General features: G+C 40.9%; 1 protein-coding gene across 2 annotated transcripts in view; it reads right to left on the bottom strand.

The window, feature by feature from the left end:
- Positions 1–24309, bottom strand: part of FAM110B (family with sequence similarity 110 member B) — a 108472-nt gene that overhangs the window by 48005 nt on the left and 36158 nt on the right. The window contains exon 1 of one of the 2 annotated variants that reach the window (XM_013185911.3): positions 7791–7947. The exons of the other annotated variant lie outside the window; for it this stretch is intronic. The gene's annotated coding sequence lies outside the window, so the exon portion shown is untranslated. Of the gene's footprint in view, positions 1–7790; positions 7948–24309 lie in introns of those variants that run through there. 2 annotated transcript variants of the gene reach the window in all.

Below are 24309 nucleotides of genomic sequence, written 5' to 3'. Positions count from 1 at the left end.
AAAGTATTTGCATAAATACAAAGTGTCTGTTGAGTGTTCCCAGCTCTCCATGTTTGCTAGTGGATTTGGAGCTACGTTTTGTTGGGAGGGGACTCCCACTGAGGGTGCGCCTCCCTCTTCTGGCCCAGAACCCTTTATTCTCCTCTTTCTCTCATGCAGATTTCCTTCTGTGCACTTTCTGCCCACTTAAGCTTAACACGGTCCCTAACAAAGATGTAATTCTGTATAAGTGGGGCCCAACTGAAGCCATCTAAGAAGAATAAAGCTTTCTGTAAAGCAATTTTATATAGCGCTTTTGACTATACCGACTTGACATATTATTGTGGGAGGGAAAATATGTAAGAAAGATTTACAATGGCTGCATAAAGCATGGAAAATAAGTGTGGTCTGTATGAAATGGAATTTTTATATGTAAGAAAATATAAAAAATAATCTCCTTAAGCAACCCTTTCTCATCTCATTTTCTCCAGTTTGTCCTTGACTCCAGTTATGTTTATACAGCAGCTAGAAATAGGTAGATGTATGCTTATCATATGTACACATGTGCACACTCACACATAAGGATAGGTATAAATGAAGTAATTTTGGACAGCAGGATTAATATAGAAAAAATAACTTGCCTAGAGGTGAGAGGCCTTACGTGGTCAGCTGTTGGGAGATCTCTGATCACAGAACTGCACAACAGCTGAGCCTGGAAGGCACCTCTCTAGGTCGTCTGGTCCAACCTGTTGCTGCAAGCAGGGCCACCTACAGCCTGTTGGCCAGGATCATGTCCAGATGGCTTTTGGAGATCTCCAAGGACCTTCCTGGGTAACCTGTGCCAACATTTGTCCATTCTTACAGAAAAAAATAAAATTATTATGCTTATATGGAATTTCCCATGTCTCAGTTTGTGCCCATTGCCTCTTGTCCGGTCATGGAATGCCTCTGAGAAGAGCCTGGCTCCATCCTCTTTACTCCTCCCCAAGAGTTATGTATATACGTTGATAATTCCATACTTGATTTTGGCAAGAAGCAGAAAAAAAAGCTCTGTATAGGATCCTACTGCCTCCAGTAGTACGTTCCACAAAGTCAGAAGAGCTGCTATAAATGGCAGATGTACGTATTTCTTGGAGATGAGGGAAGCATCAATCCAGTTTCAGCATGCTTGCAAAAAAAAAAAAAATCAATAGTAATTCAACACCAGATGGATTCAGTATTTGTAGATGTCTTCTAAGAATGGATTTAAGACTTAGTTGCAAACACGCTTTTGATGCAAGTTTAGGCTTCAGAGTCATGCTGAAGTAAAATAAGAAAGTGTAAGTTGCTTTGTAGCATAAGGAAAGAGAAAATACTTGCAGAAACTCAGGTTCTTTAGAGAGCTAAAAACCACAGTCAATAGTAAAGAAGCACCACAGTTTTTCAACATGTACCATAGGAAAAATCCCTTATCTAGCCACACTACAGACAACGAACCCAAGCCCTATATACTTCAGCCAAACTATTTGCTTGGCTGTTGCTCTGCAAGGACTTGATGTAAGCACACACAAAACCTCCTCCCGGGGCAGAATCAGAGCTGCTGGCCTCCCGCAGGACCCTTTAGGCAGCCAGCGCAGCAAATTCGCCAAGTAGCCAGCAAAGAAGAGCAAAACCGACGTGACACTAGGCCAGAAAGCATCCACGGGGTTTGCAGCCCTGTATGCAGCAGCGAAGCTGTGAAGATTCAGGTCAGTGCTGTGCCGCTGCTGCCTGCGACACCTACAAGAGGGGTAGGGGCAGCTCCTCAGGTCACCACCTTGTAGAGGCCCCGAGGATGTGGGGTACCTGCACGGAGACGTGATCGAAAGACATGGGCCCTGTTTTCAGAAAACAGTCAGCAAAACTCATTAATCACTTTGGAAAGCCCTCATGCAGAGATGACAGGGGGATGACAGGAAGATGAAGAGCAACACTTGTTTTCAGTAAAGAGGTAAGAGAAGAAAAGCAGACATGCCAGACTTGGAAAGGTCAGGGGTAAGATTCGCGTTTGTCAAAATGAGCTTTCCATGCAGGAGCCAAGGACATCTTCCATCAGTAAGCAAATAATTAACAAAACAAGGGAAAAAAAAATCAGGTCTTTTTTGGTAGGAGAACTTGAATTCTTCACCTGCATGCCCTTCTTGGCCACCTCCACCTACAAGGTATTTTTAGATATTGCCCACTCAATAGGGAGTGGTGATTGTGAAGATGTCACAGAGCAGAGGGTTGAATGGCAGATAGAAGCTGAAAGGCAGAGAGAGCTTGATTGGAGAAAGTGAATACAAAAGAGAAGATGGATTTGAATGGGAAAACGGGGCAGACAAATTTAGAAAGGAGACAGGGAAGAAAAAGAACTGAACGTTTAAGGACAATGGGGCCATCTACTACTTCAAGGTCCTGTTCTGTTGCACCAACCACGATACCTGCCTTCCACATTAAATTATCAGCAAGCACACTGCCTCCGCTGGGCTTCACCAAGTCCCTGGGGACTCAGAGGCCAAAGCAGCAATCTGCATTCCACAATATGCCAAAGGAAAGTGGGGGGGCAGAGGGGAAGGCACACGGATTTCAATAGTGTTGATGTAACAGTAATGAAAGAGAAAGGGATGCAATTTATCGAGTCCCTCATACATCTTCTGATTAGACTGCTGTTGTAAGATCACAGTAGAAATACAAAGCTGCACACTCATTTCTGGATGACTGCAGTGCCCAAAATACCCAGTGCCAATTATGACACTGAGACAGAAGGAAATCATCCTTATCCTGGCAAGTTTGTACTGTCAGTGCTTACACAGGCAGGAGCAGTTATACTGATCTTTTTCACCCTTTTAAAAGACATTTGCAGTGATGGTTTATGACCCTAAAGCACAGACTGTTCAGCCTACCTTGCAAGCCCACAGCCTGTGGTCACATAAAAGACGCTTCGATCTTCATCTCTGTTTTTTCTCTTCCTCTCTTGCCTTTTTCTGTCTTGATAATGCAGGCAGAGAATGCTTTGGGACAGAGGCCGTATCATATTGTGTGTCTGAATTATCAGCCATCTCATCATATTAATACCTCTCCTTTATTATCATTACTTTATTATCACTACCTACAATAACAGTACCCAGATTTTAAAAGAGCTGATTATAACCATTGACTGCAAGCAGATACAGGAGCCAAACATTCCCAAACTTCTGAAAACATACATACCCATGCAAACCTGCACATTCAAATTTCTCTCCATTTAAGTGGCACTATTAATCCATATAAGTTGTACCACAGACTGCATGACTTGGATACTGAAAGCATTCATACAGACTTCCTAACAAGGGAACAGAATAACCTGATTTTTGGGCTAGTCTACCAACTTCCCAAATGCTAAGGTCCTCTAAAGGAAAGGCAATAATTTATCATCCTTTTCTTTTTTGTCATTGAGATTTTGTAGTATGCACATTCTCATTAGGAATGGATGCAGTAAAAACCATTCCACAAAACCCAAGAGATATACAGCCAATAAAATAGACGGTCATATAATCATCTGCAGTATAAATAACATATTGCTTCAATTAATAAACCGATATACCACAGAAGTATCAGGCACAACAAGGAATGTCAGTTATGGAAGGGAATAGATGATTCACGTTTAAAAATGACATGTTTACAAATTGAGGATCTGGGTTGAAAACTTCAGCTGCTCTGTGAAAAGACTGCAGCAAGCAGCGGTGCCTACAGGTGGCTGAAAGACATCCACAAAAGACAATGAGAAATGAGACAGGAATCTTGTTGCCAGCATTACCCAGACAACAGCAACCAGGATTATGATTTGCCAGTTGCATTCTACATTAAATCTATCAAGCCATGTTAATACCTCAGGTAATACATTTACAAACAATTAAAATTAATTGTTACAGGAGATTAAACATAGGAAAAAAAATAAAGATATATATCCATTTTGTTTTCAATCTCCTCCGCCAGATGTATACAACCGAGGGAAAACACTGCAGTTGCGAGAACCACAGCAAGAAAATATTGCTGCTTGCGTCCCCCTGATCAATAGAACACAATCTTCCTTTATATATTGCAAACGTTTGACACAAAGGTGCCTAGAGGTATGCATGTTTCATCCTCTATATGTCTCCAGCTCCACACAGTTAGCCCCTGGAATGAATTGCAGCAGGCAAGCGAGAGGCCCGCAGGAGAGGAAGCGCGGCCCCATCGGAGCCACTTCCCCATCAACTGCTCGCGCTGCCTGGCAAGGAGGGGAGCTTTCTTCTCACTGCCCCTCTTTGCCCGGCCATCTCCACACAGGAGACACGGTCACATTTTGGATCCCGTTCATCAGTGTTGCTGGAGCGGTGCTGTAAGTGTGTGGGGACAGTGAGGCCTTCTCTACTTACCACACACCTCGCAAAGGACGTCCCTCATCTTCTCGTCCAGGCCCCTCCTGCTCACCCCAACCCCAAAGTTATGAGATTTACAAGAAGAAAGACCTTCACCCAACAAAACACAGGGAACAAACAGGCTATTGATCTCCCATGAACTTTCAGTGTGTTATAAGCAGCACTTACAGATATCCTATTGAATGTGTCGACCACTTAAGCAGACTGACATTCCGTCAGAAGAGTGATAATTGGAGTCGGTTCCAAAAACAGAGGAAAAGGAGAAAGGTGCCTCAGGGCACTGTTCTCATTTTAACGTAAACCTTTACACAGATCACTTACTGCTACTCATCTTTAAAAACAACACGGCATATAAGTGCAAATCCTGCAAAATAAACATGTTGGTAATATCTTAAATCCCTATCTTGACCGTTCTTCTGGAGTCTCTCATTGCTTACAGACCGCAAAAAAAAAAATGCATTAACCTTAAGCATCACCCTTCTCTTTTAGGTTTGGTATCGTTTTAACTGATGCAAAATTCACTTATACACGTAATGCTAAAAAGACATAATACCTTAATAAACCAGAGGTAGTGTAACGCTGTTTATTACTGGTACTCAGCTTACTGCATATATCCATCTTCAGCTAGCAGCCAAAACCAACGCTTCTGAAAACACTCCTCTTCAAGGAATATGATTATTTCCATCGGGTTATAATGAAATTACCAGTATGACACTGAAAGCGTTAACAACATACTCATTTCTACACAAACATATCTTAGTGACAGATGACTGAAGTGACTCTATGCCAGTTATATACATATGATGAAACATTCCAGCAGCTGAGATACTCATTTTTGTGACATACTTTTCTGCTCTCACCATGCGTACGCATACCACACGCCGCATTCTGGGTCGGAAAGGGAAGTTTCCCTTTCACATAACAAATGACTTATAGATTTAATTACAGAGCAACACATCAGAAATAAGGGCAGTTTGCAGAGCCACACAGCAAACACGTACTGCACACAGCTCCTCATAAAGAGCAATTAAAAACTTAAAAAACTTGCTGGCAAAATGGGAATATAAAATCTCATGAAGAATAATCTGAAGCATGCTAGATTTCCTGTAGCAATAAGCTGGTTATTGTTAAAATATGTTTATAGCAACAAAGATGGCAACTTTTTTGTTGTTGTTGTTTATAGAGAGCAGTCCACATGAACTGTTGCTTCAATTTCTTTGTTTACCAAGAAGAAAAAAGAGGTTATTATAAAAAAAAGAGAGAAGCAATAACAACGTAGCTTATTCCTTGCTGTTAAAGCACTGCAAGTTTCAATTATAGTGTCACCAGCTCTAGTTTCATGACTGTCATTTTTTCTGGTGACGCTTGTATAGATCATCACAGCTCTTTTTGGAAGTAAAGAGGTCCACACCTTAATAGCTACTGGTGCAGTATTCCAGTTCCATCAGGTGGTGGTGGTAGCTGTATCCACCACCACAAATATGCTAACTTTTATAGCATTTTGTCCAGCTTTGCCTTATGTTACTTACAAATATTGATAGCTCAACACATGAAGCAGAAAATAAAATGCAAGATATGTCAGCCTCTCCTGAAAATAAGCTGTCTGGATATGGTAAATACATAATTCAGCTGGGAATTTTACTTTCTATATTTATTTAACTAACCATTACTTATTCCTTCACGGGATGCTGTAACAAAGGTCATGAAGATATATACTTCATAAAAGCCTGTTAAAAAGGTAGAAGACAAAAGTTAGCTTAAAACCTCTTAAAGAAGCTTCTGGTTGCTAATTTGGAAGCAATGAGGGAATACGTGACACCCTGAGAACATGCCTTCACAACCTGGGACCTCCCTGTCTGAGCTTAACAGCTATTTTCCAAGTCTGCATAAAAGAAGTAATGTTGGAAATAAAACCCAGATGAATGCAGACAACAAGGTAACTATTCTAGTCAGTAGCAAAAATTCAAAGAAACTGTTAGGTGCTAGCTGTGATTTAAACATCCCAAACACTTTTCCTTTTGAATACACTGTCACAAATACAAAGCATGCATAACTGTTGTACCCACAGCCATATAAAGTTAAAAAGTGAGCATTTATCTATTTGCTAAGGGCATCTATTCAGGAGGCAATGTATTTTCACACCACATAGTTTAGGAGCAAATGACTTGATTTTGCTTTGGTCTACGCAGGAGGGAGAAGAACATCCTCACTGAGAGGTGCGGAGGGAAGAGTGAAGGCTAGTACCAAAATAGCTCCCGTTCCTGACACCTTTCTGACACTGGCTGAGACAAGCGACTCGTACCTCAGACGCATGGTGGCAGCCAGCCAGCCGGATGACTGGTGACTTAATACACAAGTTTATGTGGGCTCTGGAGTCTGACACAGACAAGGGCATCAACTTCCAAATCTCAACAGTCAGCCTCAGTATTCAAACACCATCAAATGAAGCACGGCTATATTAAGACTTTTATATATATATATACACACACACATATACACACACTTCGTGCTTGCTTCCCTCTGTTCTGAACAGCTTTCACTGTAAGAAGTGCTCATTAAATATACACGCTTTTTTATTGGAAAAGTTGTGATCAATTGATGCGTAGGTCAAGAATGAGAAGAACTTAAATGAGTATACGACACTGGTAAATACTGTAAAAATAGTCTCAGAATCACAGAGGGAAAGACTGGCATACGCATCTTGTTTCATTCTACTGCTGAAGGCAGTTCTGACAATAAACAAGGCTATAGGCCAAAATTCAGCCTTTGAGAACAATACAGGCATTTACGTCTATACGTGTGCGCGTGCAAGCAAAGGATATACTGCAATCTACCAGGCAGGGTTGCTTTAGTTTCACATTTTGAAAGCCACTGAAAATCAAATCCTGTCGATGAAACAAAGAATCCACCCAGACATGAAGGCTACAGCATCTTTGTTGAAAGAACAATAGAATATTACTCCTCATCCCTCTATCTTTCTGCTAGAGCAGCATCAAGATAGTTATTGGTCTGATCAAATTAAAGAACGCTTCACAGAATTACTCTTTAAACTAATCACTGTTCAGAGATTTCTCTTCATGTACCAATAGTCATAAATGCTCTAATTCAATCGCTTTGCAGAACACATCTCAATAAAAGAAATATTTCTATTAGCATTACAAAAGGCAACCAGTAAAATTACTCCAATGCACAGGCTCAAAATTTCACATGAAAGCAATATTCCCGCACAAATACACTCTATTTTTGTACTAAATCCACTCTAATGACATTTTGTAATCTGACGGCTCTCCCACTGGAGTACACACAATATTAATGAAGGCGAGATCAAATTAAACTGATGACATGATTAACAGTATTCATTTCATGCATGACTGTGTTTTACCGGAGAGATAAAGACCTGAAAGTAATTACCACGAAGTAAAACTCCTCCACCGACCTCTCCGCTCGCGGCTAGCAGTCCTTAAGCACTGATGTTTTATAACAAAGACCAATGCCTTTCATCCGCGGGCTTGCTTTTACGCTACGAGACGAGCACCTCTACCGTTGCGTGCACACAGTACCTCTGTATCTATGTCTGTAATGCAGCACGAAGATGACTGGGGAAACCTATCAAACCGGCAGGCAGCAGCCTCGCCCGCCAATAAGAGCCGGGCACATGCAGGATCCAGCACATGCTCGCTGCGGCTCCCACCCGGCCAGCCCAGCGCTGCTTAGCGGGCTGCTAAGCTAATTATAGCTGCCTGCCCTAGCGCCGAGCTGCTCAGCCACCCTGCTCGGGGACCTACGGCGTGGGCACGTCGCACCTGCCAGCCGAAAGCGTTGGGATTCGGGGCTGTTAGTCAGCCAGGTGCAGGCAAATAATAATAATAATAATTCCTGTGCATCGCTGTTTTGGCTTTTCGCCCCCTACCCCAAAAACGTTTGCCTCTGAGAAGGGGTTGTATCCGTCTCTGAAAAAAAGGATATATTTAGGAGTGTGCTTTCAGAGCTGACCACTTGTGGTTTGCTGGATCTATTGGAGTGAGAGAACACAACGTAGTAGTGGACTCTGTCAGTAGGGATTCTTGTTTTAAATGCATACATTACCAATGTAATACACACAGTAGGTCTCAGACTGATTTATTTACTGTAGTTCACAATCTACAAGGCATACCTTTGACCAGCAAGGTACTAAATGCAGGCTTTCAGTGCACAGTAGCCCTACAGAGGTCAACAGGACCACCTCTGTCCTTTACATTCACACGTGGGCAGATATTCAGATGACCTGAGGGCTTGTGTGTGCACTGGCACATGAAGTCCTAACAGCTTTCACGAGGCTTTGGTGGAAATGCCAAGGAAATTTGTGCCATTATGCAAAACAACTGAACTCGTTTGGAAAACACTTTCAGCAGGCCAACACTCCTTAGAAGTATGGGGAACTTATTCAAGTAAACCTTACATGCATCTTATAAATATGCAAGTCCACAAAAGTAAGGAATGTTTTGATCTAAGAGACCATTGCATACTAGAAAGATGCCAACAGCTCCTACAGTTATTCAGGAAACAAAGTATTGGGTAAATAATAATGAAAAGAAGACACAAGCACTGCAATTTAGTATTCCTGAGCAGTATATTACCATAAATCTTCTTTCTGATCAGCACAACAAAATTCAGAAGTTTCCTGTTCCTCTATGGTTCATATATTACCTTGTTCAATAGTGGCCAAATGGTTTCTAAACTTCACTGTCAGGATGGAAATACACAGTTGGTTTTTCTAAAGTGCCAGGTAGCTAAGCTGCCTCTCATAAGATACAGTAGATTTTTCAGGATTGCTATTGCCATACTATCATCATAGTACAGAATTAGGTGTATATAATTTTAAAACACATTGTTAAGATGTTCCACTACGTTACACATAAAACATATCCATAAACATTACACTTACAAGATCCACTGCAATAATGAGTTTCTACATGCCCACGCTGGCATTTTTTCCCATTCTTTTATCAGCACCATACAGTATCAGGTACAGTCCAAGTACATGATATTAAAGGTTGTTCATAAACATTTATGTATCGTATTTTTACTTCAGTACAAAAATTATGTTTGCTACTGCATAAAACGTTACCAATGGAACAAGACTTCCATGTGGTAACAGTGCAAGACCGTATTTATTGATAATATGCAAATAGCTGTGTCACAGCTTTCTTAATCTGCCAGGGAAAATTGCTCATAAAAAGAATCATTCTGTGCTAGATGCAGACTTCATTTCTATATGAAAAATATTCTCAAAGCTATATATTGCGAGAAATAAAAATGAAATGCAGGAAGAGTGACATTTTGCCCCTTGAGTCAACTTTCAGTCAACATTAAGTTTTGTGTTGCAATAAACTAAGGAGTTTATTTTATTAAGTCTTCCTTTTCGGATTACATCATCTAAGGAGCTCATCAATTTTTATAAACCGTGCTTCTTTAAAACTCTGTGGAATATTCCAAGTTTCTCAGCAGCATGGCTTGAATCCAGAAAACTATATATTTCATGAATAACAGCAGGGGGCTGTTACACACAGGTTAAAAACTTAATTTAAAGAGAGTTCAGGAGATGTGAATCCCAGTGAAGAAGATTGACAGTTCTTAGACGATCAGATCTATAATGACTTTTCTAACAACATTTTGCCAAAGGTACTAACAGGGGAACGGGCCTAAGAGTCTTGACCCCAGCCCTCTGATCCAGCTTATGGGGCTACTCCTGTATGGTAAGCAACGACAGACACACAAAAGTCATTCTCTAAAGTCATTCTTTAAATCTAATCCACATCCACAGACCACCAAGCCACCTTATGACAGGTGACAAAGAGACCCAGAGTCCTTAAAGAGAAATTAAATAAGTTTCAGCTGCACGTCCCCTGCTGGCCCAGCAGCTCCCCGGGCCCTCACAGATGGCTCCTGCACAGGCCCAGCCTCCTGCCTCCTTCCCATGAGCTGCTGGCTCTGAAAGAAAATACAAACAGTGTTCTTTTTTAAGCCGTGAACTGTAGTTGGGGGTCAGCCCTACCACATCCAACGTGACATGGCAGCTCAGGGTCCTCCAATACAGTGCTTCCTGGTTGACAATTGCAAATCTGGTATTTCAAGAGACACCAATTTTCCGTTCTGCAGCACAATGAACGCTCACTAAACCTCTGTGGTTAGCTTAAAAGGCCAGCTATAATAGTCTGAATTTCTGTATCTATTCTGTCAGTCACTTCTACCTCCTCGGACAATCTAGAGGGAAAAGGAGGTGCAGGGAATAGCACCTCGGGTCTGATGTTTGGAGCCTGCGGTGGTTGACGAGGGCAAAGGCAGTCAGCTAAAACCCCTGCCGAGCACAAGGCAGAGCTCTGCCAACCTCCTCACCGCCCGTGGTGACCGCACACAAGTGCCTGGATCACACGCAGGACCTGTGACAGGATACGGCCATGAGTACGCATGCCAGCTAGGGAGGCTGGGAGAGGTTTCCTGAGGACACCGTAACAAGAGGCTTCGCAGCCCCAGCAAATCTCTGTTGGAAGTGAGCAAGTTGTGAAAGGTAGGCGAGTTGGCCAATATTCGGCAGGCTTTCATAGAAAGCAAAAGCTTGTCCCTGGCACAAAAGATCCATCTGGGCTGAACTTCGAGTTTCCTGCTCCTCCGCATGGAAACAGAAGGGCTCTACAATGTTTTTAGAAATGAAAAGCAAGGTAGGCTTTTTCCGGCCCCGTTCTTGACAGAACGGTTTCAATCAACAGTTTCCAAAACCATATGGTCCAATGCAGATGCCCATCACGGAGGGGAGAAGAGAGGAAAACCTATGGACAGGATGAACTGATATGAAACCAAAACCAAATCTTAGAACTGAAAATTGCCTAGCTTGCATATTAATAAATTTTACACGTCATTTAGGCACTTCTAAGTGAGTTAACAGATGGATGTCTATTTTGGGAACAAAACTTTTTCTGTGCTGTGAGAGCTTTTTTTAAGTACTTAAACGTACAGTGGTTTCAACTCAGAAATATTTTAAAATAAAAAAAAAATCTGATGTGCCTTATGACTGAACACGTTTCACTCCGGATAATAGTTAACTTTTGACTTAAAAAAAATACCAAATATTGCTTGGAAACTGCTACAGCATTTACTTAAACGGGTTTTGCAAAATATAGTAAGCATATGGAATGAAAATGAGTTGAGTAAAAACGTTGTTGAATCAACATGCTGCATTTCTAAAGGCAACAGTGTGTGTATTTCCAAGCTGTAGCCTTGGGAGGTTGAACTGAACCAATTACTCTAATGAATATTTTACTTGGCTTGGTGCATTCATTAGACTTTTAGAAGAAATCAAGCTAAACCATCCCATGGTTATGTATACATAACAAACAACAACAACAAAATCTTAAGATTCACGTATGTTGGTATTTTTTTTTGCATTTAGACGGATTAAATGATGTAGGGTTAATTTTTTCTTTCACAAATTTTTCTAGATTTCAATTTTGATTTTCAGAAATATTTATCTAGCATTATTTTCTTTTTCTTGGGGAAACTACCTTTTTGACTTCACAGTAGTTACTTGGTGTGTCCTCTCCCTTCTCAGCAAGTGCTTGAAGTTTGGGCAGTCTGCAGGCTGGTGGTAAATGCACCACGAACACCATCATCATTCATGGAGGGAAATAAAACACAGGCCTAGTGTTTGCCAAGTAAACCTTTCTCAGGAAGTCACAAATATCAGATCAGCCTTCAGGTTTGGCACTCAGTGTAGAAAAAGATATGTTCATTTTAAGGAGCACAAGGATATTTTATGAATTGATCCTAATTTGAACCTGGTAAGAAAGCAGTTACCTGTACATGTGTGCATGCACATACACAGAAATGGTACTGATCACGTTTCAGAGTTAGTAAGCTAACATCCAACTTTAGGGCTGATTCTCTTTTCAAATATGCTGATTATATCCCTAAGCATCCTAGACTGCTGCTTTAGGTACTTAATAACAGGTAGAGAAGTCCCAATAACAAAACAGGGATTCTCTGCAGGACACCAGACTGATTTAAAAACAACTTTTTTTTTTTTAATAGCATTCATTTCTTCCTCAAAAAAAAAAAAAAAAACAACAAGCGAATAACCCCCCCCCTCCCACACACACACCCTAAAGACCATCACCATCCCTCACCTCCGCAGATGTACACATTGGCAGTATCCTCACTGAAAACCCGGCTGACCAAAATGAAGACATCAATCTGCCACTACCACCTCTGAGAACCACGGGAGGAGCAGTCAAGCTGTCAGTAAGGTGTGTTTCATCCTGCCACTGATGGATGCTTCCAGCACACACTGTAGGATCTAAAGTGAAGCCTGTTGGAAGTTTACTACTCTGAGCACTTACACTTTGCCCACACAACCAGACATGGGAGAATGTAGATGTTAGTATTGTTCTGGTTGCACCCTACGAACACAGAAATCCCAAATTCAAATGATAGATCATTTATAGGCTTCATGTCATCACCCTGAAATACATTTCCTGTCACACACGCCACTCCGGCATCTCCATGCCAATATCAAGCTTTCATTTCTCCCCAAGATCCTTCCACTTCTCCTTCATTGTAATGTTTTCTTCCAACTCTACACCATATTTCTGCAATTACATCAAACTACACAAACATCCTTCGTGTCCTTTTCTCTTTCCACTCCACTTATATTTCTCTACTTTTCCTCACAGCTGGGTCCATTAATTCCCCTTTCTCTGATCAGAGATGCAGTATGAACTGTTAATTTTGAAGTACTACACATTTGTGAGCACAACCAAGACTTTTAGAAGACTAACATGTGCCTCTTAACCACCACTTCATGACTTCTGTCAGGCTGGCTAGATGGCCATGAAGCTGGTGAACCACAGAAATGGACCACACTGCTCATCAATAATAAGGCAAGCACAAAAATAGTCCTAAATAGTGGATCCATATAGCGTATGCTTGACTTCCATAAAAACAATGATCACGACCCCAGCGAGCCAAAAGCTGTAAAATATATTACAGAAATAGCCTCTGCCTTCAACAGTCAAGTGAAAGTGATGCATTAGCAGAAAATAACAAACAGGTTTAAAAAAAATAAATTGTGACTGATTGTAAGATTCTGAAGTCGTAACACGAGGTATAATGGTAGCAAAAGTCAATTGCTCAAAAGGTTAAAACTACAATGAAACAGGCCACAAGAGGGCTTCATAAGTGGGGATACGTCTTTTGTACTCAGAGTGGAAAACAGGGATCCCAAGAATATCATTTAAGCCATAAAGCTGACACACAAGTACAGACCTGTTCCTGGATTTTCCTCATTGGAAGTACAGAAGGAGAAAAAACAAGCATGCACTACAGTAAGTGCACTCCAGCACCTCCGCAGTATTATTCTTTATCACAACCGCAGGCACTTTCTTCTCCATTTCTATTCAGTATCTTCTTCACTATGACTGGCTTACTGCAATCTGTGACACAATCCGATGCTGAGCATACCTAATCAAGACATCTATAGATTGGCCCAGGAAAACTTTAAATGCAAGTCTTCCATCAGAGGACAGGTGTAATTTTTCAAAAATGCTATGTTGCAAACAGCGCAACAGCTGAAGAACAAGGCGCAGCGTTCCTTCCTTTGAAGGAAAAATTGTCAGACTTGCTCACTTCTGTAATTAAGGATGTTATTTCCAATTCTGGGTAGAAAGTGCAACTTTGTGGCTTTCTTTGATCTTCTGTGATGACAATGAAGACCTATCAAGCTCTCTAGAGCCCATTGTTTTGGTCTTTTTATTCTTCAAAGACTGTTTTCCGCTCTCTTACATCTCCCTACACAAGAAGGTGTTTATGTTGAGCTGCAAGACACAACTAGAAAGCAAGTCAAGGTGCGACTGTCAGAACATGAAGCGGTTCTTCGCAGACACTAGAGCGTGCAGGCTCCCACTCGAAAACCGCCCCGCTGCCAGTGAGTTCGCTGGGAGCTGAGACGGAAAACCTTTGAGACTTCATGTCTCCGGTCCCCACCCATAATCCAGAGTTTCAGAGCAACTCTCAGATCCCAGAACTGTACGCAAGAGCTGAAGATATTCAGCACAATGAATCCCAGACAAAAACTAGCTTCGTATGCAATGGCATTGGTTATCATTTCAAGGCTAATGAGTCTGAAGACAGCCTACTAAACTTCAAGCCTTTTTAGTACAGCGTAAAATAAATTTAGATTTCAATCTTAGAAAGATTGTTAATTTAATGACTAGAAATTGTATCCATATAAAACCAACAAGTGTGACTTTGTACAGAACCCAGTCTCACAGTCTTCATACAAGAAACCAGAAGCATTTTGCTGGCACAGATGAAGAAGCCTCTCCAGGAAGAGAGGCTTAATTATTTAATGGAGCAAGGCAAAAAGCCCTTGTATGAATAACTCTTCAGGACTTATTCCATACAATGTTCCTGAACATGAGTGCACTTATACCTTGGGCAGCTTATAGGCCTAGCAGCTGGAAGTTTGTGGGGCAGATAAGATCTCAGACCCTGCTTCCACGACTGCTTGTGGCTTTTAGCCAATGCTCTAATGTAAAACGTGCAAAGAATTCACATAACTATGGTTATGAAAAATTAGTATAAATGAAGAAAGATGAATGCCCAACCCTAAAGCCTGGAGACTCGCACCCCTTGTTTTCTCCCCCTCCCTGACCACTGAACAGACGCTCCTCTTCCAGCGCAGCTCTCCACCTAAAATGAGGGGACAGTGATGATCCCGTCACAACCAGCACAGGGGCTGCCGGCAGAGAATGCTCCTAAAAAGATGGCAAATGCACATCAGGGGAACTCTGCAACATCCTGGGGACAAATCACTTACCGGTCTGCCTTCTCAAACTCTTCCCAGCCAGAACAGCAGGCATTTTCTTCACCTTCCCCTCCCAGGCCTGCAGGCAAAAAATGTTGCTCCATGTCCTTGAAGCACATGTCAGCATGGCATACGAACCTCATTCAAGTCACTTGCTGTAACACTACCGCCATCAGTACTATTCAGGTGGCCATCCAGAGACTCATCCTCAGCTGGGGAGTCCCAAACCAAATGGTGCCTTTTATCCCTTTATCCCAGCTGCAAATCCCCAGTGCTTCCAGGATAAGTTTCTAAAAGCACAGGCATTGTGACCTTCAGTCTTACATTTAAAAAACAAAAAACACAAACCAAACAGAAAACACCACCACCACCACAACAAAAAACCTTTGACACCCTGGCACTGTAACTTATCATTGCTGACTGCACATCACTTTAGTGGGTATTTATTTTTTTTGGCATGAATTTATGTCAACATAAGATTAGGCACAATGCAGGCTGATGGTTACAGGTCTTCATGCAGCATCTTTCCTAATATTGTACACTCTAAAGGATGGCAAATTTTTTTTAGATCATTTGTTTCCTGCTTCCTCAAGCGGATGATGTCTCAGTGGTAAGTCTGAGAATCCCAAACACGCCAGAGGTAGAAAGGGAAGTCAATAATCCTGTAATAATATAACAACTTTTTTTTTTTTGTCCCTGTAAAAATTAGGTAGAAAACCACTGGAAAATAAAACCAAAAGGCAAGTGGTCAAAATTAAATTAAGTCAGAACTGGAGCTTTCAGTCACTCTCAAACATACGTGTTCTGCACGCTCTGTAATAATGTAGTCTTTAGCCGAACAAGAAAGTCCCTCCATGCTCCCCAAACGTCCCCTTTAACCAGGGTCTAAAAAAGAAATTGCTTCAAAGCTAATCGGCAAATAAAACAGACATTGATATTTCCAAAGCAAATTCCAGCTGGCTGTAGTCAAAACACAAGCAGCATAACCACAGTAAAAGGGCTGCTGGAGAAGGGAAACATGAGGAAATTTCTTGGTTGCGTAAGTGTTTAACATTTACTTCACTGTACGTAGTATTCATATTTATAACAAATTTATGTATGACAAAAAAACATCATTTCTGTACTCAGCTGCACGGCCACATGCAATCCTACCAGATCCCACTCACTAACGTAAATATCCTTACTTGGAGGGACCAAAGGAAAGCAATGTAAATAACCCTACACACAGGACAGTTTTCATACTGAGCCGTCCAGCACACAAGTTACAGTGTACACATGCCTAACCTGAAAAATCTAATCATTTGTCTCATTTAAAGTATTCAAGTTTCTCTGAGTACTTACAACCACACCATTTATATAATTCTGTATCTGTTTCATTAAAAACAAATTGAAATAGCTCTGAAATATTGACACTCAGAAGACTTTAGAAAGCTCATTTTCTCTTTAGGCACTTACAATATAATTATTTCTTGTGAAAAATTAGTACAGTACTTCAGGAAACAGTAGCTTCTACTATTGCTTTGTATCTCAGCAATAAAATGAGACAATCACATTAAATCTATGAACACTTTTTTTTTTAATTCTACTTTATAAGTCAGTGTAAAAATTGACTAGATTCAGAAGTCTCTACTCATTCAGCATGTGGGATTTAAATTAACATTCACAGATCTGAGCATGCATAAAGGAGATGTCCAAAAATTATCTTTCACTTTTTGCAGTAATTACATTTTTTTTGGCCTCTGTATATATACTTCAGCTTCAACAGAAGAGAGCAGCTGGAGTAAGATCAGAGACTCCAAGTCTTCCATTGTATACTAGAGTATCTCACATCAAGTAAATAAAAATACGAGAGGAAGAAGTATCAAACTGTGCTAACTGGGAATACGTAAAATGGACTGGTGATTTTAAAAAAAAGTTATCTGTAGAATATGCTGGCAGTGGAAGAGATGCATAGATACACTTGAGAAGTTTGTTATGTCTAAAAATCCCAGAACAACAAAAGCAAAAGGAAAATGAAAAGAGCACATGTCCAAAAGAAGAAGAGGGCGACTAAATCCACACCTAAGAAGTATCAGGAGGCACAGAACTCCAGAAAACAAAGCATGCCTTCCAGCTGACAGTACCTCTTCACTCACCTCATCAACTTGCAAAGCCTGCTGGAGGCGAATCTACAAAATTTGTGAGGAAAACCAAAAAAAAGTTACTGTTGCATACATTACTTGCATCTTGCTACTACAACCTCAGGGGAATGTACCCATAACTACTTACGTACAAAATTATCAATACTAGATCCTTCCCAGCAACAAACCCAAGCAGCAGTTCGTATTTGCTAGCTGTACTTCTAGCAGTGTGGATGTAGCTTTTTTTTTTTCCTTCTCCTCTTTACACAGATAAACAGTTTTAATTCTCATAGTCTTCAAGGCAGCCAGATGGAAAAACAGTATTGATTTCTTGTCTGAACCCCTGCAAGCCAGCACTTGGATCTAATGAGCTAAAAAGGCAGACATCCCGACCCATGGTTAAGTACTGCCGTCTGTAGCACACAGCATTTCCTCAACGAACAAGGAAAGTAGTTAAGGCTGGGGTCTGGAAATCTCTGATCTATCTTTTACGAACTAAAACCATGTTCTTAAATTAACTGGTTCCCATTTTCTCTGGGAGTTTCACTTGCATCACTTCATTGTGCATTTCTTAGGGTTCAGACAGCCTGAATCAAACCCCCCTGGGACCATCATCTTGGCAATGCCCAACCAGCAGAACGAAGGTACCACTGGAGCTAGCCCGTATCAGGGACACCACAACCAGGGCAGAGCCCACAGCAAGTAGCAGAAGGAAGGCACCTCTTTTTAAGAAAAGTATCACCTCCAACTTGAAAGTGTTGCCTGCTGGCAGGTGGGGTTATGTACCTTGCGTTTAAAGGTACTGTGAAAGAAGCTAGAGGACCTGTTCTCCACATCCCCTGACCATCAGCAGAAAGAGCCTTTGAAGAGCCTGAAGCGGTTGTACTCATGAGAACACTTGGGAACGCTTCCCAGGTTGTTTGGGGTTTTTGATTTTCTAAACACTGACGAAACTCACTGTAGCTTCCAACTGAGAAAATTAAGATAGAAACAAGGATAAGAAGCTAGAACAAAGCTAAATATAGGTATAGTTACCTGATGCTTTAGATAACTGGTGAGTCATTCAAGTACTTGCACTAGAATTAAAGCATTTGAAAATTAAAGGGTGCTGGTGCTCAATCTATAGAAGAATGGAAAGCTATATTACATGCATAGCCAGGCTTCACCTTACAGGCCTTAGTGCTTCTCAAGATTACCCGTATTTTATGCTACAAGACAAATCCATTTTGTTCTTTACACAAAGTTCTTTAACACAAGGAGTACCATTAATTTGAAGAGACTCAAAATATTAAGCTAACGAGATATGAAGTAATCATCATCCAGGACTCTATATAAACACTTTCTTCTGCTTCCCTTAACACTGAAATTTAAAACCTTGCCTGTGACTAAAGTAGGTGAGTAAGAGAACTAACTTGGCAAAGATCATAAGCAATCATTCAAGAAAAATGTGATCTAATACTTGTAATTTGAAATTATCTTGCAATCTGACTTACAAAATAAAGAAAACAAAAATATCATTCAGATGAGTCAACATTTTCATTACAGGCTGCCTATCATAGTGAAAACTCAAGTGAACGAGCATTGCAAAAGAACGTGTTCTTATAGAAATGGGTTATCAAGATGTAACTTGAAACAGTCACAAATTAAGCATGGGGTATATAGGTTTATCCATTCCTTTGAACCTATCTGGTCTTATTAGTAGAACACCGAGGAGAAAGACAATGTAAATATTAGAAAGCTCAACAGAGGACAAAACCCCTGCAGGAATAATCCACAGGTAACAGAAAACTTCATCTAGAATTGATGTGAATATATCAAGCTTGGATATGAGAATAATTAAGTTTTAATGCCAAGCAATTCTGGGCAGAGATAACTTAAATCACACTGAAGTGACTGAATAGTTTTTGGCTGAGGTCACTTATCTAAGGCTTGCTCTCTGCTTAAACAGTTCACCAGAGTGCTTCTTATCACATACTGTTCGTGTGACACATGAGAAAATACTTTCACTCCTCTGGAGGCTTACAGCACCTAATCTAATATAAGTTACAAATTGTGGCTGCGGCAGGCAGCAGCACTAAGAGAGAGTGAGTCATTTTTTATTTTTTTTTTATTTTTAAGCACTATTAAACAGATCTATGCATAAACACGTCTCTTCCTTGAAAACACCTTATAGATCAGAAAATTATTTTGAAGATGTTGGCATGTACAAACCAGGGAAGGCTGATTTAGGTGGCAGATTATGCATTTATCTAGCATAAGCATTTATGCTTATTAAGTCCATTAAGAACCCTGTTATTAAGGAGTTTATTAACTGCTAGGATAACAAGCTCTTCTAATGCAACGGCAGGAGGACTCGGGGACAATGATGAAAAATGAAGTCAACTACCACTGAGTTCAATGAAAAAATGATTTTCTATTCTTTGCATGCTACAGAATTCATACAAATCAGACAGCCTGGTACTAGGTTCTTGGGAAAAAAATAAGCAGGGTTTATTTTCATTCAACACAACGTCTAAGAAACTCCAAAAAAATCAAAACAATTAAAAATATACCAAGATGAAGCAAACTATTTCAACAGGCCTGAGTGGAAACATTTTGTCTTATCACACAGCAGGTAATTCTGGATGACTTACCATGATAAGCACCATGACATCAGCAGCCCTACAGAAGAATAAGGCCTATCTCGACAAGCTACGTTCGGTGGAATAATGCTACTTCTGGCAAGCTGGGCAACAGCCCCAGAACTGGCAACCACGGTTGTAAAATTGCAGTAAGTCCACTTAAGACTCCCTATGTAACATGTATGGAGAGCTTTCCTCCTCCATGAGGAGCTCCTTCCAGAGCAGAGAACGAGGAACCCCAGCTTTCTGAGCAGCTCAATGCCCCATATTGATACAGGTCAGCACTAACCAGGGCTAAGTGAAAAATCCACAGCAGGCATTTAATGCTTGAGATTAGCACACAATTGATTAACGTGACCTACTGGCCCCATTTTTGTTTGTTTGTGGTTTTTTGGTTTTTACATCAAGTCCATTATGCGACTAAGTCTGGTAGATGCAATAGTAGGGTTATGCCACCTAATGCCTTAAATCCGTAAACTTTCCCACTCTGGCATAGCCCCCAAAAGATTATGGTTTTAAAAAAAAATATTTGATTCACCACAGAAGTTAAATTCCTTTACAATGGAGATAACATTCACTGTGTTCAAAAAAAGAGAGGGAGAGGAAGCTAATTAGTCCTCCTTTTAAAATTCTCACAAACTCCAGAATTTTATTTTGTTTATTGCTCTTTCAGGGAAGTAATAAAATCATATACCTAGTATTTTAATATTGTGTTTCTGCAACCATTGTAACTGACAAGTTTCATCATCTCCGAAAATGTATCCACTAAGGAAACAACATGAACTTCTGGTTAGCTTGTTCATTTACTAGGGGAGTGCCATGGGTGGAAGATTTGTGCATCTCTTATGACAATAAATACTACAATAGTCAAGCTGAAGAAAAAAGCTTCAGAAAAATAGAGCTTATAACTCATCCTGAGTCATTTCTGCATATCAGCAGGGACTAGTCTATAGTAGCCAGGTGCTTATCAAGCTATTGAATTTTTAAAAAGAGTTCAGTTTAGGAAAAACAATCATACAAAAGAGGCAATCCACACCCCTCTCCCCCCGAAGTAACTTCCTCTAGAAAAAACTAACTGCAGAAATTCAGGCCTCTACAAGAAGATGCACAAGCCACAGAACGGCTTTACATGGGATGTGCTCCAGCAGCAAGAATCCTGGAGCCACCCTAGGGGGTGAGGCAAAGCTCCAGACAGGGACCCCCACACGAGTGCTCCAAGATTTTCCCACCCGTCACTGTTTTCTTCACCACCCTGGTTTGGAGAAAACTAATGAAGTGTAGGATATGACTTTTTTTTTGGGAGGGCAGGATTTTTCTGCCTTTGTATCGCCTTAATTAGGTCAGAGCTCCAACACAACCAGGCGGAAAAGGCAAAGACCACAAGGTGATCCTCCTAGCACTGTGGGGCACCTTAAGATTTGAAGGCCATGTACAATGCAGGAGAAACCCAGCTGGGAAGTAGAGTTTGTTTTTTCTTTCTGCATTTGATGACCTTCACATGACAACTCCGAGAAAATAAGAAGTACTGAACCCAGGAACTGCAGCAAGGGCCTAACTAAAGCCCATAAATATCTCAAAGAAGTGGATTGATGTTGACAAAAGTTTATGCAATCCAAATAGCAGACAGACTTTGACTGTGCAGAGCTCCTTGGATATGACTTCACAGCAAAGAGGCTTTCTTGTAGTTCTAGGACTCTGATTATGTAACAGATATATAGAGATATGTTTGTCTTCATACTATTCACTGACCTTTCTCCGTATCACGGTGAGCTTTACACTCTTCTTTTTCCATCATCAACCTCAGGCCACATTATAGTTGACCCACAGCACAATAATATGGCTGGGTCTGAAATCCTTCAAGGGTAAATAGGCAGACACCAAACAAAAAAGCTGAAGGAAATCATTCTAGCAGGGAAAGAAAGAATCATCTTATTAGATCTTGTCCCTTCCTTCTCTCTGCTTCTTGCAACCTTCCCTGTCTTTGTATGCTGGCCCGCCTGTTGCCAAAAAGGACAGCCCATTTTGGCTCATTCTTTACCTGTCAGAAATGCCCTGCTGGGCTCTCTTATAAACCCTCCACAGCCCTATACCCATCCTCTTTTCTGGTGTTTCTGCAACACTAACCGTGCTGCAAAGACCGCAATTCAGTGAACCCCATCTCTTTCAACTGCTTTACCTCCACAGGCTGTCCAAGCCCGGCTCGCTCTCTAGCTTCCTCTCTCCACCAAACTTGCTGCAATGCTCTGTCCTGAGCACACTGTGGTGTCCCTCTTTCCTTGATGTGGCACCACGTACCTGTGCTGCCATTCGCCCACTCCCCTCTTGCCCAAAGCCTGTTTTTCCTCCGCTAAGGCACCAACCAACCTGCGTGCCTCAATCTACCCCTCACTTGTGTGCCTTTACCAAGCAGCCTCCAAACACGGCTCAGCAAACTCAGCCTCACTGTCAGACACTTTCTACCATCACCTCCCCTCTTCCAGGGCAAGATGTTTTTCTTCTACTACTCCTGTCAACATCGCCTCCCTCAACGCACAACTGCTTTGCTCCTGAGGGCCACCATATAGGTATTTTTGATAATTCTTTGTTAGGTTTGAAAATGCATGCCCCTTATCCCCACCTCAAGTATAACGTTTTCGAACAATTTTGACAGCAAAAATAACTAAGGGTACGTGAAAAACTGGAAAGATAAACTGCAACATATACTTGCAAAACATATATTGGGCTTTACTAGTCCAGAACCCTTCCTTAGCACTGATTTTTCTAGATAATGTCAATGCAGTATGTTTATCTCTAGACTCATAAAACATTTCACATGATGAGACATAGGAAATTTTCAGTTCAGATGAAGACAATCACTACAGAAGTGGGAGAAGAGCTGAAGCAATTTATAAATGTGACCAAAATAGTTACTACAGAGAAAAGACAAGAAATTATTTTGAAAAGGAAAAGCTCCTACATCAACAAAATTATGCTGGTCCCAGTCTTTTTTCCTATTTTCCTAAGATGTCTTGCTATAAGTTAGGAGTGTGCACAGATGAGCCTTTCTGACGACACAAAGCTGCAAGGAATCATCAAGACGGAGAAGGACTGAAGTACCTACTGCACTAGAAGAAACAAGTAATCTCATGAGTTAGAGTAGCAGAAATGGAAGGAATCGCAGTAGCATAAAGTGCAAGGTCAGGCACTTTCACAACAGTCATCAAAAACTCTGCTAAAAACCAGCATTCATCTGCTGGAAATATGAAAAGAATAAAGACCATGTGCACGTCAGTCTCAAATGAGTGTAAGCTGCTGTTATGATGCAGTCTGTGATGGAGGTCTTGGGCAAAGGTTATCCCAGGAAGAGAACAGCGTAATATGTGCTCAAATTTCAGTAAGCTGGAGATAGGCAATCTTTTTCTCACAGAAACAGAGTTAAAAGAACAGCAAGACATTTAACCCAGAAACAGTCGAAAAATAGAAAACCACTATAATTTTAAAGATGCTTCACCAACTACTCCAATACAATCGGTAGAAATACTTCAGCAGACAATCAAGAGGAGAGCTTGCACCTTTCAGAGGTGCACACCAAATGAAAACCATGTTGCCAAGAAAACATGATTTATTCACCAACATTTCTCCTTTCAATCAGCAGGGATACCACTGTTTGAAACGCAGACTGGAGGAAACAGCCATCCATTTTGAGGAACAAGATTTTTACTGCTCACAGAAAACAGAGCCTGATCACATATGTAACACATAATATAACACATTGCCTGCAGTATAACCAGTAAAATGAGTAAAGCACCAGTGAACTGATGCCTCAATATTCTTTCTCATAGGAGCACAGTCTTATTTTTGTATCATATAACATAGCTGCAACACAGTGCAAGAAAAGCTCAAGCCAGCAGAGGGAGGCAGCTGCTCTCCAGGACACACATCCTTCACATTCCCCGATGCACAGTAGGAAGCCAACGAGTTTGTTTTTGTGGAAGTGAACTCACCCCTCAGCCATTGTGTAAATGTGGCTTTAAATCAAGCTGTAATTAGATTTTGCTGTATTTAACAAAACCCCTCTTGTTGCTCCTCTTTTCCAACTCTAGACAGGAAATAAATGCATTCGTGAAAGAAAAAAGGGGAAAAAAAAAAGTTTATGCCTCTTCCCTGAGCATGTTCTGGCACGCATGCAAAAGTAAGTACAAAACATAAAACAATAAACTCAACAGGACACTCAGTCTTCACATTACACAGGAACACAAAGACCTCTTGCATTGGTCCACTCTTAAACTTTAGCTTCTTTTTTTATCAATATTCTCCTTCACCACATTAACCTTGTTAAAAGATACTAACAAGTCAAACACTTGGAGTCAAGC

This window comes from Anser cygnoides, chromosome 2, assembly GCF_040182565.1.
Source record: "Anser cygnoides isolate HZ-2024a breed goose chromosome 2, Taihu_goose_T2T_genome, whole genome shotgun sequence".
Classification (NCBI taxonomy): domain Eukaryota; kingdom Metazoa; phylum Chordata; class Aves; order Anseriformes; family Anatidae; genus Anser; species Anser cygnoides.
The sequence above is the reverse complement of the archived record's forward strand: the minus strand, read 5'-3'. Positions and strand labels throughout refer to the sequence as shown.